Below are 17,500 nucleotides of genomic sequence, written 5' to 3'. Positions count from 1 at the left end.
ACCGCCACCGCCGCGGGCCGCCACTCGACGCATCCCGTGCTTGGCTATGTAGTTTCGATGCCACAAGCCAATGCCACAAGCCAAGCGATGGCATGTGCCAAGCGCCCGCCTAGGCATAGGCGTGGCCTGTGGCCTGGCCATGCTGGCCAGCCTTAAGGGAGGTGCCCCCCCCTTATAATAGCCTGTTAAGCCCTTTTCAATCTGGCAGGAGGAAACATCAAGCATGTTCGAGGAGTCATAATGGGGTTTTTTTAAAAAGTAATGGTTTTTTGCCAAAACTTTCAACATGAAAGTTGTATGAAATAATTTAATACACCATAAAAAAAATTATAAAAAAATATTTGGCCACCGGAATATTTTATTTTAATTTATTTCAATTTTAATACTTAAAAAATAATAAAAATTACTAAAAATACTCAAAAAATTCTAGAAAAATTCCAACAATTATAAGATGAGGCACTAGTAATTATAGTAATTTTTTTAATTATTTTTTTATTTTTAATTTATTTTATTATAATTTTTATGAGTAAATAAATAATTAAAAAGCCCGACGAACGTGCAAAAACTCTTAGAGAAACCCAGCAAGCATCGGATAGCTCGAATGCAAATAACAAACGCAACAGGCAACTTCCGAGGGACATACTTTTCCCAACAAGCTTCCACTGGGGAAAGCACTAGCAACGTGTTCGCAAGTCAAAGGCAACCAAACCGGCTATTACCCGAGGGACAAGCATTTCGCAGGGCAACATATACGTAAGTCAAAGCCAAACCAAATGGCAATTACACGAGGGACAGGATTGCTTGCCAAGGGCGTGGCATGCGATGTTCTAGCCCAAGGCCAAGGCACGCCACGCTGCGGGACAAGGCCGTGGCAAGACATGCGGCTGGCCTTGGCCTTGGCATGGCATGCCGCCGGCTTTGGCTGGGCTGCGTTGGCCTTGCCATGGAATGTTGCTGGCTTCGGATGGGCTGCCTTGGCCTTGGCCTTGGCCGTGGCATGGCATGCTGCTGGCCTTGGCCTTGGCCTTGGCATGGCATGCTGCTGGCTTTGGCTGGGCTGCCTTGGCCGTGGCATGGCATGCTGCTGGCTTTGGCTGGGCTGCCTTGGCCGTGGCATGGCATGCTGCTGGCCTAGGCCTTGGCATGGCATGCTGCTGGCTTTGGCTGGGCTGCCTTGGCCGTGGCATGGCATGCTGCTGGCCTAGGCCTTGGCATGGCATCCTGCTGGCTTTGGCTGGCAGCCTTGGCCGTGGCATGGCATGCTGCTGGCCTTGGCCTTGGCATGGCATGCTGCTGGCTTTGGCTGGCCTGCCTTGGCCGTGGCATGGCATGCTGCTGGCCTTGGCCTTGGCATGGCATGCTGCTGGCTTTGGCTGGCCTGCCTTGGCCGTGGCATGGCATGCTGCTGGCCTAGGCCTTGGCATGGCATGCTGCTGGCTTTGGCTGGCCTGCCTTGGCCGTGGCATGGCATGCTGCTGGCCTAGGCATGGCATGGCATGCTGCTGGCTTTGGCTGGGCTGCCTTGGCCGTGGCATGGCATGCTGCTGGCCTTGGCCTTGATATGGCATGCTGCTGGCTTTGGCTGGGCTGCCTTGGCCGTGGCATGGCATGCTGCTGGCCTAGGCCTTGGCATGGCATGCTGCTGGCTTTGGCTGGGCTGCCTTGGCCTTGGCATGGCATGCTGCTGGCTTTGGCTGGCCTGCCTTGGCCGTGGCATGGCATGCTGCTGGCCTAGGCCATGGCATGGCATGCTGCTGGCTTTGGCTGGGCTGCCTTGGCCGTGGCATGGCATGCTGCTGCCCTTGGCCTTGATATGGCATGCTGCTGGCTTTGGCTGGGCTGCCTTGGCCGTGGCATGGCATGCTGCTGGCCTAGGCCTTGGCATGGCATGCTGCTGGCTTTGGCTGGCCTGCGTTGGCCGTGGCATGGCATGCTGCTGGCCTAGGCCTTCGCATGGCATGCTGCTGGCTTTGGCTGGGCTGCCTTAGCCGTGGCATGGCATGCTGCTGGCCTTGGCCTTGGCATGGCATGCTGCTGGCTTTGGCTGGGCTGCCTTGGCCGTGGCATGGCATGCTGGTGGCCTAGGCCTTGGCATGGCATGCTGCTGGCTTTGGCTGGCCTGCCTTGGCCGTGGCATGGCATGCTGCTGGCCTAAGCCTTGGCATGGCATGCTGCTGGCTTTGGTTGGGCTGCCTTGGCCGTGGCATGGCATGCTGCTGGCCTTGGCCTTGGCATGGCATGCTGCTGGCTTTGGCTGGCCTGCCTTGGCCGTGGCATGGCATGCTGCTGGCCTAGGCCTTGGCATGCAATGCTGCTGGCTTTGGCTGGGCTGCCTTGGCCGTGGCATGGCATGCTGCTGGCCTTGGCCTTGGCATGCCATGTTGTTGGCTTTGGCTGGCCTGCCTTGGCCGTGGCATGGCATGCTGCTGGCCTAGGCCTTGGCATGGCATGCTGCTGGCTTTGGCTGGGCTGCCTTGGCCGTGGCATGGCATGCTGCTGGCCTTGGCCTTGGCATGGCATGCTGCTGGCTTTGGCTGGGCTGCCTTGGCCGTGGCATGGCATGCTGCTGGCCTTGGCCTTGGCATGGCATGCTGCTGGCTTTGGCTGGGCTGCCTTGGCCGTGGCATGGCATGCTGCTGGCCTAGGCCTTGGCATGGCATGCTGCTGGCTTTGGCTGGGCTGCCTTGGCCGTGGCATGGCATGCTGCTGGCCTAGGCCTTGGCATGGTATGCTGCTGGCCTAGGCCTTGGCATGGCATGCTGCTGGCTTTGGCTGGCAGCCTTGGCCGTGGCATGGCATGCTGCTGGCCTTGGCCTTGGCATGGCATGCTGCTGGCCTTGGCCTTGGCATGGCATGCTGCTGGCTTTGGCTGGCCTGCCTTGGCCGTGGCATGGCATGCTGCTGGCCTAGGCCTTGGCATGGCATGCTGCTGGCTTTGGCTGGCCTGCCTTGGCCGTGGCATGGCATGCTGCTGGCCTAGGCATGGCATGGCATGCTGCTGGCTTTGGCTGGGCTGCCTTGGCCGTGGCATGGCATGCTGCTGGCCTTGGCCTTGATATGGCATGCTGCTGGCTTTGGCTGGGCTGCCTTGGCCGTGGCATGGCATGCTGCTGGCCTTGGCCTTGGCATGGCATGCTGCTGGCTTTGGCTGGCCTGCCTTGGCCGTGGCATGGCATGCTGCTGGCCTAGGCCTTGGCATGGCATGCTGCTGGCTTTGGCTGGCCTGTTTTGGCCGTGGCATGGCATGCTGCTGGCCTAGGCCTTGGCATGGCATGCTGCTGGCTTTGGCTGGCCTGCCTTGGCCGTGGCATGGCATGCTGCTGGCCTAGGCCATGGCATGGCATGCTGCTGGCTTTGGCTGGGCTGCCTTGGCCGTGGCATGGCATGCTGCTGGCCTTGGCCTTGATATGGCATGCTGCTGGCTTTGGCTGGGCTGCCTTGGCCGTGGCATGGCATGCTGCTGGCCTAGGCCTTGGCATGGCATGCTGCTGGCTTTGGCTGGCCTGCCTTGGCCGTGGCATGGCATGCTGCTGGCCTTGGCCTTGGCATGGCATGCTGCTGGCTTTGGCTGGCCTGCCTTGGCCGTGGCATGGCATGCTGCTGGCCTAGGCCATGGCATGGCATGCTGCTGGCTTTGGCTGGGCTGCCTTGGCCGTGGCATGGCATGCTGCTGCCCTTGGCCGTGATATGGCATGCTGCTGGCTTTGGCTGGGCTGCCTTGGCCGTGGCATGGCATGCTGCTGGCCTAGGCCTTGGCATGGCATGCTGCTGGCTTTGGCTGGCCTGCCTTGGCCGTGGCATGGCATGCTGCTGGCCTAGGCCTTGGCATGGCATGCTGCTGGCTTTGGCTGGGCTGCCTTGGCCGTGGCATGGCATGCTGCTGGCCTTGGCCTTGGCATGGCATGCTGCTGGCTTTGGCTGGGCTGCCTTGGCCGTGGCATGGCATGCTGGTGGCCTAGGCCTTGGCATGGCATGCTGCTGGCTTTGGCTGGCCTGCCTTGGCCGTGGCATGGCATGCTGCTGGCCTAGGCCTTGGCATGGCATGCTGCTGGCTTTGGTTGGGCTGCCTTGGCCGTGGCATGGCATGCTGCTGGCCTTGGCCTTGGCATGGCATGCTGCTGGCTTTGGCTGGCCTGCCTTGGCCGTGGCATGGCATGCTGCTGGCCTAGGCCTTGGCATGGCATGCTGCTGGCTTTGGCTGGGCTGCCTTGGCCGTGGCATGGCATGCTGCTGGCCTTGGCCTTGGCATGGCATGCTGCTGGCTTTGGCTGGGCTGCCTTGGCCGTGGCATGGCATGCTGCTGGCCATGGCCTTGGCATGGCATGCTGCTGGCTTTGGCTTGCCTGCCTTGGCCGTGGCATGGCATGCTGCTGGCCTAGGCCTTGGCATGGCATGCTGCTGGCTTTGGCTGGGCTGCCTTGGCCGTGGCATGGCATGCTGCTGGCCTTGGCCTTGGCATGGCATGCTGCTGGCTTTGGCTGGGCTGCCTTGGCCGTGGCATGGCATGCTGGTGGCCTAGGCCTTGGCATGGCATGCTGCTGGCTTTGGCTGGCCTGCCTTGGCCGTGGCATGGCATGCTGCTGGCCTAGGCCTTGGCATGGCATGCTGCTGGCTTTGGTTGGGCTGCCTTGGCCGTGGCATGGCATGCTGCTGGCCTTGGCCTTGGCATGGCATGCTGCTGGCTTTGGCTGGCCTGCCTTGGCCTTGGCATGGCATGCTGCTGGCTTTGGCTGGCCTGCCTTGGCCGTGGCATGGCATGCTGCTGGCCTAGGCCTTGGCATGGCATGCTGCTGGCTTTGGCTGGGCTGCCTTGGCCGTGGCATGGCATGCTGCTGGCCTTGGCCTTGGCATGGCATGCTGCTGGCTTTGGCTGGGCTGCCTTGGCCGTGGCATGGCATGCTGCTGGCCATGGCCTTGGCATGGCATGCTGCTGGCTTTGGCTTGCCTGCCTTGGCCGTGGCATGGCATGCTGCTGGCCTAGGCCTTGGCATGGCATGCTGCTGGCTTTGGCTGGGCTGCCTTAGCCGTGGCATGGCATGCTGCTGGCCTTGGCCTTGGCATGGCATGCTGCTGGCTTTGGCTGGCCTGCCTTGGCCGTGGCATGGCATGCTGCTGGCCTAGGCCTTGGCATGGCATGCTGCTGGCTTTGGCTGGGCTGCCTTGGCCGTGGCATGGCATGCTGCTGGCCTTGGCCTTGGCATGGCATGCTGCTGGCTTTGGCTTGCCTGCCTTGGCCGTGGCATGGCATGCTGCTGGCCTAGGCCTTGGCATGGCATGCTGCTGGCTTTGGCTGGGCTGCCTTGGCCGTGGCATGGCATGCTGCTGGCCTTGGCCTTGGCTTGGCATGCTGCTGGCTTTGGCTGGGCTGCCTTGGCCGTGGCATGGCATGCTGCTGGCCTTGGCCTTGGCATGGCATGCTGCTGGCTTTGGCTGGGCTGCCTTGGCCGTGGCATGGCATGCTGCTGGCCATGGCCTTGGCATGGCATGCTGCTGGCTTTGGCTTGCCTGCCTTGGCCGTGGCATGGCATGCTGCTGGCCTAGGCCTTGGCATGGCATGCTGCTGGCTTTGGCTGGGCTGCCTTGGCCGTGGCATGGCATGCTGCTGGCCTTGGCCTTGGCATGGCATGCTGCTGGCTTTGGCTGGGCTGCCTTGGCCGTGGCATGGCATGCTGGTGGCCTAGGCCTTGGCATGGCATGCTGCTGGCTTTGGCTGGCCTGCCTTGGCCGTGGCATGGCATGCTGCTGGCCTAGGCCTTGGCATGGCATGCTGCTGGCTTTGGTTGGGCTGCCTTGGCCGTGGCATGGCATGCTGCTGGCCTTGGCCTTGGCATGGCATGCTGCTGGCTTTGGCTGGCCTGCCTTGGCCGTGGCATGGCATGCTGCTGGCCTAGGCCTTGGCATGGCATGCTGCTGGCTTTGGCTGGGCTGCCTTGGCCGTGGCATGGCATGCTGCTGGCCTTGGCCTTGGCATGGCATGCTGCTGGCTTTGGCTGGGCTGCCTTGGCCGTGGCATGGCATGCTGCTGGCCATGGCCTTGGCATGGCATGCTGCTGGCTTTGGCTTGCCTGCCTTGGCCGTGGCATGGCATGCTGCTGGCCTAGGCCTTGGCATGGCATGCTGCTGGCTTTGGCTGGGCTGCCTTGGCCGTGGCATGGCATGCTGCTGGCCTTGGCCTTGGCATGGCATGCTGCTGGCTTTGGCTGGCCTGCCTTGGCCGTGGCATGGCATGCTGCTGGCCTAGGCCTTGGCATGGCATGCTGCTGGCTTTGGCTGGGCTGCCTTGGCCGTGGCATGGCATGCTGCTGGCCTTGGCCTTGGCATGGCATGCTGCTGGCTTTGGCTTGCCTGCCTTGGCCGTGGCATGGCATGCTGCTGGCCTAGGCCTTGGCATGGCATGCTGCTGGCTTTGGCTGGGCTGCCTTGGCCGTGGCATGGCATGCTGCTGGCCTTGGCCTTGGCTTGGCATGCTGCTGGCTTTGGCTGGGCTGCCTTGGCCGTGGCATGGCATGCTGCTGGCCTTGGCCTTGGCATGGCATGCTGCTGGCTTTGGCTGGGCTGCCTTGGCCGTGGCATGGCATGCTGCTGGCCATGGCCTTGGCATGGCATGCTGCTGGCTTTGGCTTGCCTGCCTTGGCCGTGGCATGGCATGCTGCTGGCCTAGGCCTTGGCATGGCATGCTGCTGGCTTTGGCTGGGCTGCCTTGGCCGTGGCATGGCATGCTGCTGGCCTTGGCCTTGGCATGGCATGCTGCTGGCTTTGGCTGGGCTGCCTTGGCCGTGGCATGGCATGCTGGTGGCCTAGGCCTTGGCATGGCATGCTGCTGGCTTTGGCTGGCCTGCCTTGGCCGTGGCATGGCATGCTGCTGGCCTAGGCCTTGGCATGGCATGCTGCTGGCTTTGGTTGGGCTGCCTTGGCCGTGGCATGGCATGCTGCTGGCCTTGGCCTTGGCATGGCATGCTGCTGGCTTTGGCTGGCCTGCCTTGGCCGTGGCATGGCATGCTGCTGGCCTAGGCCTTGGCATGGCATGCTGCTGGCTTTGGCTGGGCTGCCTTGGCCGTGGCATGGCATGCTGCTGGCCTTGGCCTTGGCATGGCATGCTGCTGGCTTTGGCTGGGCTGCCTTGGCCGTGGCATGGCATGCTGCTGGCCATGGCCTTGGCATGGCATGCTGCTGGCTTTGGCTTGCCTGCCTTGGCCGTGGCATGGCATGCTGCTGGCCTAGGCCTTGGCATGGCATGCTGCTGGCTTTGGCTGGGCTGCCTTGGCCGTGGCATGGCATGCTGCTGGCCTTGGCCTTGGCATGGCATGCTGCTGGCTTTGGCTGGCCTGCCTTGGCCGTGGCATGGCATGCTGCTGGCCTAGGCCTTGGCATGGCATGCTGCTGGCTTTGGCTGGGCTGCCTTGGCCGTGGCATGGCATGCTGCTGGCCTTGGCCTTGGCATGGCATGCTGCTGGCTTTGGCTTGCCTGCCTTGGCCGTGGCATGGCATGCTGCTGGCCTAGGCCTTGGCATGGCATGCTGCTGGCTTTGGCTGGGCTGCCTTGGCCGTGGCATGGCATGCTGCTGGCCTTGGCCTTGGCATGGCATGCTGCTGGCTTTGGCTGGGCTGCCTTGGCCGTGGCATGGCATGCTGGTGGCCTAGGCCTTGGCATGGCATGCTGCTGGCTTTGGCTGGCCTGCCTTGGCCGTGGCATGGCATGCTGCTGGCCTAGGCCTTGGCATGGCATGCTGCTGGGTTTGGTTGGGCTGCCTTGGCCGTGGCATGGCATGCTGCTGGCCTTGGCCTTGGCATGGCATGCTGCTGGCTTTGGCTGGCCTGCCTTGGCCGTGGCATGGCATGCTGCTGGCCTAGGCCTTGGCATGGCATGCTGCTGGCTTTGGCTGGGCTGCCTTGGCCGTGGCATGGCATGCTGCTGGCCTTGGCCTTGGCATGGCATGCTGCTGGCTTTGGCTGGGCTGCCTTGGCCGTGGCATGGCATGCTGCTGGCCATGGCCTTGGCATGGCATGCTGCTGGCTTTGGCTTGCCTGCCTTGGCCGTGGCATGGCATGCTGCTGGCCTAGGCCTTGGCATGGCATGCTGCTGGCTTTGGCTGGGCTGCCTTGGCCGTGGCATGGCATGCTGCTGGCCTTGGCCTTGGCATGGCATGCTGCTGGCTTTGGCTGGGCTGCCTTGGCCGTGGCATGGCATGCTGGTGGCCTAGGCCTTGGCATGGCATGCTGCTGGCTTTGGCTGGCCTGCCTTGGCCGTGGCATGGCATGCTGCTGGCCTAGGCCTTGGCATGGCATGCTGCTGGCTTTGGTTGGGCTGCCTTGGCCGTGGCATGGCATGCTGCTGGCCTTGGCCTTGGCATGGCATGCTGCTGGCTTTGGCTGGCCTGCCTTGGCCGTGGCATGGCATGCTGCTGGCCTAGGCCTTGGCATGGCATGCTGCTGGCTTTGGCTGGGCTGCCTTGGCCGTGGCATGGCATGCTGCTGGCCTTGGCCTTGGCATGGCATGCTGCTGGCTTTGGCTGGGCTGCCTTGGCCGTGGCATGGCATGCTGCTGGCCATGGCCTTGGCATGGCATGCTGCTGGCTTTGGCTTGCCTGCCTTGGCCGTGGCATGGCATGCTGCTGGCCTAGGCCTTGGCATGGCATGCTGCTGGCTTTGGCTGGGCTGCCTTGGCCGTGGCATGGCATGCTGCTGGCCTTGGCCTTGGCATGGCATGCTGCTGGCTTTGGCTGGCCTGCCTTGGCCGTGGCATGGCATGCTGCTGGCCTAGGCCTTGGCATGGCATGCTGCTGGCTTTGGCTGGGCTGCCTTGGCCGTGGCATGGCATGCTGCTGGCCTTGGCCTTGGCATGGCATGCTGCTGGCTTTGGCTTGCCTGCCTTGGCCGTGGCATGGCATGCTGCTGGCCTAGGCCTTGGCATGGCATGCTGCTGGCTTTGGCTGGGCTGCCTTGGCCGTGGCATGGCATGCTGCTGGCCTTGGCCTTGGCATGGCATGCTGCTGGCTTTGGCTGGGCTGCCTTGGCCGTGGCATGGCATGCTGGTGGCCTAGGCCTTGGCATGGCATGCTGCTGGCTTTGGCTGGCCTGCCTTGGCCGTGGCATGGCATGCTGCTGGCCTAGGCCTTGGCATGGCATGCTGCTGGGTTTGGTTGGGCTGCCTTGGCCGTGGCATGGCATGCTGCTGGCCTTGGCCTTGGCATGGCATGCTGCTGGCTTTGGCTGGCCTGCCTTGGCCGTGGCATGGCATGCTGCTGGCCTAGGCCTTGGCATGGCATGCTGCTGGCTTTGGCTGGGCTGCCTTGGCCGTGGCATGGCATGCTGCTGGCCTTGGCCTTGGCATGGCATGCTGCTGGCTTTGGCTTGCCTGCCTTGGCCGTGGCATGGCATGCTGCTGGCCTAGGCCTTGGCATGGCATGCTGCTGGCTTTGGCTGGGCTGCCTTGGCCGTGGCATGGCATGCTGCTGGCCTTGGCCTTGGCTTGGCATGCTGCTGGCTTTGGCTGGGCTGCCTTGGCCGTGGCATGGCATGCTGCTGGCCTTGGCCTTGGCATGGCATGCTGCTGGCTTTGGCTGGCCTGCCTTGGCCGTGGCATGGCATGCTGCTGGCCTTGGCATGGCATGCTGCTGGCTTTGGCTGGGCTGCCTTCGCCGTGGCATGCCATGCTGGTGGCCTTGGCCTTGGGGCTGGGCTGCCTTGGCTGCGGTTCTTATCACTAGACGTGCGTTGCGTGCGAAGGCGTGCAAAGGCGTGCGCGACCATGCGCGCAACACGCGCACCGTGGTCAAAAGACCACGCGCGCGGTATTCGCACAGGCCACGCTGCCCACGCCGCGGGCATGCCAGGCCGCCCAGGCCGTGCGCATGCCATGCCGTGCTGCCCAGGCCGGCTGCATGCCAGGCCGCCCAGGCCGTGCGCATGCCATGCCGTGCTGCCCACGCCGCGGGCATGCCAGGCCGGCTGCATGCCAGGCCGCCCAGGCCGTGCGCATGCCATGCCGTGCTGCCCACGCCGCGGGCATGCCAGGCCGGCTGCATGCCAGGCCGCCCAGGCCGTGCGCATGCCATGCCGTGCTGCCCATGCCGCGCGCATGCCAGGCCGCCCACGCCCGCGCGCATGCCACGCCATGCTGCCCAAGGCCGCGCCCAGGCCGCGCAAGGCCGCGCCCAGGCCGCCCAAGGCCGCGCCCAGGCCGCGCAAGGCCGCCCAAGGCCGCGGTCCAGGCCGCCCAAGGCCGCGGCCGAGCCGCCCCAGGCCGCAGCCCAGGCCGCGGTCGAGCCGCAGTGCATGTAACCCAAGGCCGCAGCCCAGGCCGCGCCCAACATGGGGCGTACCTGCCACTGCCTTCCCTGGGCAAGGGAGGTGCCCCCCCCTTATAATAGCCTGTTAAGCCCTTTTCAATCTGGCAGGAGGAAACATGAAGCATGTTCGAGGAGTCATAATGGAGTTTTTTTAAAAAGTAATGGTTTTTTGCCAAAACTTTCAACATGAAAGTTGTAGGAAATAATTTAATACACCATAAAAAAAATTAAAAAAAATATTTTTTTACAGAAAATATTTTATTTTAATTTATTTCGATATTAATACTTAAAAAATAATAAAAATTAATAAAAATAGTCAAAAAATTATGGAAAAATTCCCATAATTAAAGGATGATTCACTAGTAATTATAGAAATTATTAAATTATTTTTTTCATTTTTTTTATTTTATTTTGATTTTTTTATGCCAAATAAGGGCTTTAAAAATTCGAAAAGCTCCAGAAAAATTGCAAAAAAATAGGGAATGACATTTAAAATTGATTGTAGTGCATTTTTAATTGTGTTGCACGGTTTGGGTAAGATTATAAAAGAATCATGTTCAAAAAGATCGATCGAGGCGGTGGCACGCCATGGCCTTGGCCTTGGCCTTGGCCTTTGCCCGCGGCCTTGGCCTTTGCCTTGGCCTTGGCCATGCCTTGCACAGGGACTTGGCCTTGCCCACTGCCTTGGCCTTGGCTTTGGCCTTGGCCTTGGCATGGCATGGCATGCTCGCCGAGGCCGTGGCATGCCTTGCTGCTAGCCAAGGCCGTGGCGTGGCATGCTCGCCCAGCCCGTGGCATGCCGTGCTCGCCCAGCCCGTGGCACGCCATGTTGGCCCAAGGCATTGGCATGGCATGCCGGCCAAGGCATGCTGGCCAACGCTGCACAAGGCGGTGCCATGGCATGGCATGCTGACCAAGACCGTGCCATGGCATGCTGGGCGAGGCCGGGGCATGGCATGCTGGCCGAGGCCGTGGCTTGCCATGCCGCCACGGCCGTGGCATGCCGGGCAACGGACCGGCATGGCCCAGCCCGTGGCACGCCATGTTGGCCCAAGGCATTGGCATGGCATGCCGGCCAAGGCATGCTGGCCAACGCTGCGGCACGGCGTGCTGGACAAGGCGGTGCCATGGCATGGCATGCTGACCAAGACAGTGCCATGGCATGCTGGCCGAGGCCGTGGCATGGCATGCTGGCCGAGGCCGTGGCTTGCCATGCCGCCACGGCCGTGGCATGCTGGGCAACGGACCGGCATGGCATGCTGGCCGTGGCGGTGGCACGACATGCTGGCCAAGGCAGTGGCATGGCATGTAGGCCAAGGCTAAGGCATGGCACGCTGTGGCATGGCACGCTGGCCAAGGCAGTCGCAAGGCATGCGGGCCGAGGCCGCGGCACGGCCCGCTGGGCAACGCGGTGGCATGGCATGCTGGGCAACGCCGTGGCAAGGCATGCGGGCCGAGGCCTTGGCATGGCATGCTGGCCGAGGCCGTGGCATGGCATGCGGGCCGAGGCCGTGGCATGGCATGGCATGCGGGCCGAGGCCGTGGCATGGCATGCGGGCCGAGGCCGTGGCGTGGCATGGCATGGCATGTTGGGCAACGCCGTGGCAAGACATGCGGGCCGAGGCCGTGGCATGGCATGTTGGGCAACGCCCTGGCAAGCCATGCGGGCCGAGGCCGTGGCGTGGCATGTTGGCCAAGGCTAAGGCATGGCACGCCGGGCAACGCGGTGCATTGGCATGCTGGGCAGCGCGGTGGCAAGGCATGGGGGCCGAGGCCGTGGCATGGCATGTTGGGCAACGCCGTGGCAAGACATGCGGGCCGAGGCCGTGGCATGGCATGCGGGCCGAGGCCGTGGCACGACATGTTGGCCAAGGCTAAGGCATGGCACGCCGGGCAACGCGGTGGCATGGCATGCTGGGCAACGCGGTGGCAAGGCATGCGGGCCGAGGCCGTGGCATGGCATGTTGGGCAACGCCGTAGAAGGGCATGCGGGCCGAGGCCGTGGCATGGCATGCGGGCCGAGGCCGTGGCATGGCATGTTGGGCGACGCCGTAGCAAGGCATGCGGGCCGAGGCCGTGGCATGTCATGCGGGCCGAGGCCGTGGCATGGCATGCGGGCCGAGGCCGTGGCATGGCATGTTGGCCGAGGCCGTGGCAAGGCATGCGGGCCGAGGCCGTGGCATGGCATGTTTGGCAACGCCGTGGCAAGACATGCGGGCCGTGGCATGGCATGGCATGCGGGCCGAGGCCGTGGCACGACATGTTGGCCAAGGCTAAGGCATGGCACGCCGGGCAACGCGGTGGCATGGCACGCCGGGCAACGCGGTGGCAAGGCATGCGGGCCGGGGCCGTGGCATGGCATGTTGGGCGACGCCGTAGCAAGGCATGCGGTCCGAGGCCGTGGCATGTCATGCGGGCCGAGGCCATGGCATGGCATGCGGGCCGAGGCCGTGGCATGGCATGTTGGGCGACGCCGTAGCAAGGCATGCGGGCCGAGGCCGTGGCATGTCATGCGAGCCGAGGCCGTGGCATGGCATGCGGGCCGAGGCCGTGGCATGGCAAGTTGGGCGACGTCGTGGCAAGGCATGCGGGCCGAGGCCGTGGCATGTCACGCGGGCCGAGGCCGTGGCATGGCATGCGGGCAGAGGCCGTGGCATGGCATGTTGGGCGACGCCGTCGCAAGGCATGCGGGCCGAGGCCGTGGCATGGCATGCGGGCCGAGGCCGTGGCATGGCATGTTGGGCGACGCCGTAGCAAGGCATGCGGGCCGAGGCCGTGGCATGTCATGGCATGTTGGGCGACGCCGTAGCAAGGCATGCGGGCCGAGGCCGTGGCATGGCATGTTTGGCAACGCCGTGGCAAGACATGAGGGCCGTGGCATGGCATGGCATGCGGGCCGAGGCCGTGGCACGACATGTTGGCCAAGGCTAAGGCATGGCACGCCGGGCAACGCGGTGGCATGGCATGCGGGCCGGGGCCGTGGCATGGCATGTTGGCCAACGTCGTAGCAAGGCATGCGGGCCGAGGCCGAGGCCGTGGCACGGCATGCGGGCCGAGGCTGTGGCATGGCATGTTGGGCGACGCCGTAGCAAGGCATGCGGTCCGAGGCCGTGGCATGTCATGCGGGCCGAGGCCGTGGCATGGCATGCGGGCCGAGGCCGTGGCATGGCATGTTGGGCGACGCCGTAGCAAGGCATGCGGGCCGAGGCCGTGCCGTGGCATGCGGGCCGAGGCCGTGGCATGGCATGCGGGCCGAGGCCGTGGCATGGCATGTTGGGCGACGCCGTAGCAAGGCATGCGGTCCGAGGCCGTGGCCTGTCATGCGGGCCGAGGCCGTGGCATGGCATGCGGGCCGAGGCCGTGGCATGGCATGCGGGCCGAGGCCGTGGCATGGCATGTTGGGCGACGCCGTAGCATGGCATGCGGGCCGAGGCCGTGGCATGTCATGCGCGCCGAGGCCGTGGCATGGCATGCGGGCCGAGGCCGTGGCATGGCAAGTTGGGCGACGTCGTGGCAAGGCATGCGGGCCGAGGCCGTGGCATGGCATGCGGGCCGAGGCCGTGGCAAGGCATGTTGGGCGACGCCGTAGCAAGGCATGCGGGCCGAGGCCGTGGCATGTCATGCGGGCCGAGGCCGTGGCATGGCATGCGGGCCGAGGCCGTGGCATGGCATGTTGGGCGACGCCGTAGCAAGGCATGCGGGCCGAGGCCGTGCCGTGGCATGCGGGCCGAGGCCGTGGCATGGCATGTTGGGCGACGCCGTAGCAAGGCATGCGGTCCGAGGCCGTGGCATGTCATGCGGGCCGAGGCCGTGGCATGGCATGCGGGCCGAGGCCGTGGCATGGCATGTTGGGCGACGCCGTCGCAAGGCATGCGGTCCGAGGCCGTGGCATGTCATGCGGGCCGAGGCCGTGGCATGGCATGCGGGCCGAGGCCGTGGCATGGCAAGTTGGGCGACGTCGTGGCAAGGCATGCGGGCCGAGGCCGTGGCATGGCATGCGGGCCGAGGCCGTGGCAAGGCATGTTGGGCGACGCCGTCGCAAGGCATGCGGGCCGAGGCCGTGGCATGTCATGCGGGCCGAGGCCGTGGCATGGCATGCGGGCCGAGGCCGTGGCATGGCATGTTGGGCGACGCCGTAGCAAGGCATGCGGTCCGAGGCCGTGGCATGTCATGCGGGCCGAGGCCGTGGCATGGCATGCGGGCCGAGGCCGTGGCATGGCATGCTGGGCGACGCCGTAGCAAGGCATGCGGGCCGAGGCCGTGCCGTGGCGTGCGGGCCGAGGCCGTGGCATGGCATGTTGGGCGACGCCGTAGCAAGGCATGCGGTCCGAGGCCGTGGCATGTCATGCGGGCCGAGGCCGTGGCATGGCATGCGGGCCGAGGCCGTGGCATGGCATGTTGGGCGACGCCGTAGCAAGGCATGCGGGCCGAGGCCGTGCCGTGGCATGCGGGCCGAGGCCGTGGCATGGCATGTTGGGCGACGCCGTAGCAAGGCATGCGGTCCGAGGCCGTGGCATGTCATGCGGGCCGAGGCCGTGGCATGGCATGCGGGCCGAGGCCGTGGCATGGCATGTTGGGCGACGCCGTAGCAAGGCATGCGGGCCGAGGCCGTGGCATGTCATGCGGGCCGAGGCCGTGGCATGGCATGCGGGCCGAGGCCGTGGCATGGCAAGTTGGGCGGCGTCGTGGCAAGGCATGCTGGCCGAGGCCGTGGCATGTCATGCGGGCCGAGGCCGCGGCATGGCATGCGGGCCGAGGCCGTGGCAAGGCATGTTGGGCGACGCCGTAGCAAGGCATGCGGGCCGAGGCCGTGGCATGTCATGCGGGCCGAGGCCGTGGCACGTCATGCGGGCCGAGGCCGTGGCATGGCATGTTTGGCCACGCCGTGGCAAGACATGCGGGCCGTGGCATGGCATGGCATGCGGGCCGAGGCCGTGGCTCGACATGTTGGCCAAGGCTAAGGCATGGCACGCCGGGCAACGCGGTGGCATGGCATGCTGGGCAACTCGGTGGCAAGGCATGCGGGCCGAGGCCGTGGCATGGCATGTTGGGCAACGCCGCAGCAAGGCATGCGGGCCGAGGCCGTGGCATGGCATGCGGGCCGAGGCCGTGGCATGGCATGCGGGCCGAGGCCGTGGCATGGCATGTTGGACGACGCCGTAGCAAGGCATGCGGTCCGAGGCCGTGGCATGTCATGCGGGCCGAGGCCGTGGCATGGCATGCGGGCCGAGGCCGTGGCATGGCATGTTGGGCGACGCCGTAGCAAGGCATGCGGGCCGAGCCCGTGCCGTGGCATGCGGGCCGAGGCCGTGGCATGGCATGTTGGGCGACGCCGTAGCAAGGCATGCGGTCCGAGGCCGTGGCATGTCATGCGGGCCGAGGCCGTGGCATGGCATGCGGGCCGAGGCCGTGGCATGGCATGTTGGGCGACGCCGTAGCAAGGCATGCGGGCCGAGGCCGTGCCGTGGCATGCGGGCCGAGCCCGTGGCATGGCATGTTGGGCGACGCCGTAGCAAGGCATGCGGTCCGAGGCCGTGGCATGTCATGCGGGCCGAGGCCGTGGCATGGCATGCGGGCCGAGGCCGTGGCATGGCATGTTGGGCGACGCCGTAGCAAGGCATGCGGGCCGAGGCCGTGGCATGTCATGCGGGCCGAGGCCGTGGCAGGGCATGCGGGCCGAGGCCGTGGCATGGCAAGTTGGGCGGCGTCGTGGCAAGGCATGCGGGCCGAGGCCGTGGCATGTCATGCGGGCCGAGGCCGTGGCACGGCATGCGGGCCGAGGCCGTGGCACGTCATGCGGGCCGAGGCCGTGGCATGGCATGTTTGGCAATGCCGTGGCAAGACATGCGGGCTGTGGCATGGCATGGCATGCGGGCCGAGGCCGTGGCTCGACATGTTGGCCAAGGCTAAGGCATGGCACGCCGGGCAACGCGGTGGCATGGCATGCTGGGCAACGCGGTGGCAAGGCATGCGGGCCGAGGCCGTGGCATGGCATGTTGGGCAACGCCGCAGCAAGGCATGCGGGCCGAGGCCGTGGCATGGCATGCGGGCCGAGGCCGTGGCATGGCATGCGGGCCGTGGCCGTGGCATGGCATGTTGGGCGACGCCGTCGCAAGGCATGCGGGCCGAGGCCGTGGCATGGCATGTTTGGCAACGCCGTGGCAAGACATGCGGGCCGTGGCATGGCATGGCATGCGGGCCGAGGCCGTGGCACGGCATGCGGGCCGAGGCCGTGGCATGGCATGTTGGGCGACGCCGTAGCAAGGCATGCGGGCCGAGGCCGTGGCCGTGGCATGGCATGCGGGCCGTGGCCGTGGCATGGCATGGCATGCGGGCCGAGGCCGTGGCATGGCATGTTGGGCAACGCCGTGGCAAGGCATGCGGGCCGAGGCCGTGGCATGGCATGATGGCCGAGGCCGTGGCATGTCATGCGGGCCGAGGCCGTGGCATGGCATGTTGGGCGACGCCGTAGCAAGGCATGCGGTCCGAGGCCGTGGCATGTCATGCGGGCCGAGGCCGTGGCATGGCTTGTTGGGCGACGCCGTAGCAAGGCATGCGGGCCGAGGCCGTGGCATGTCATGCTGGCCAAGGCCAAGGCATGGCATGGCATGGCATGCGGGCCGAGGCCGTGGCATGGCATGTTGGGCAACGCCGTGGCAAGGCATGCGGGCCGAGGCCGTGGCATGGCATGATGGCCGAGGCCGTGGCATGCCATGCTGGCCAAGGCTAAGGCATGGCATGCCGGGCAACGCGGTGGCATGGCATGCTGGGCAACGCCGTGGCAAGGCATGCGGGCCGAGGCCGTGGCATGGCATGTTGGGCAACGCCTTGGCAAGACATGCGGGCCGAGGCCGTGGCATGGCATGGCATGTTGGGCAACGCCTTGGCAAGGCATGCGGGCCGAGGCCGTGGCATGGCATGCTAGCCGAGGCCGTGGCATGGCATGTTGGGCGACGCCGTGGCAAGGCATGCGGGCCGAGGCCGTGGCATGGCATGCGGGCCGAGGCCGTGGCACTGCATGTTGGGCGACGCCGTAGCAAGGCATGCGGGCCGAGGCCGAGGCCGTGGCATGGCATGTTGACCGAGGCCAAGGCATGGCATGCCGGGCAACGCGGTGGCATGGCATGCGCGGCCGAGGCCGTGGCAAGGCATGCGGGCCGAGGCCGTGGCATGGCATGTTGGGCGACGCCGTGGCAAGGCATGCGGGCCGA

This window comes from Camellia sinensis, unplaced genomic scaffold (assembly GCF_055761805.1).
Source record: "Camellia sinensis isolate YWXY unplaced genomic scaffold, ASM5576180v1 Unanchor6, whole genome shotgun sequence".
Taxonomy (NCBI): domain Eukaryota; kingdom Viridiplantae; phylum Streptophyta; class Magnoliopsida; order Ericales; family Theaceae; genus Camellia; species Camellia sinensis.
The sequence above is the reverse complement of the archived record's forward strand: the minus strand, read 5'-3'. Positions refer to the sequence as shown.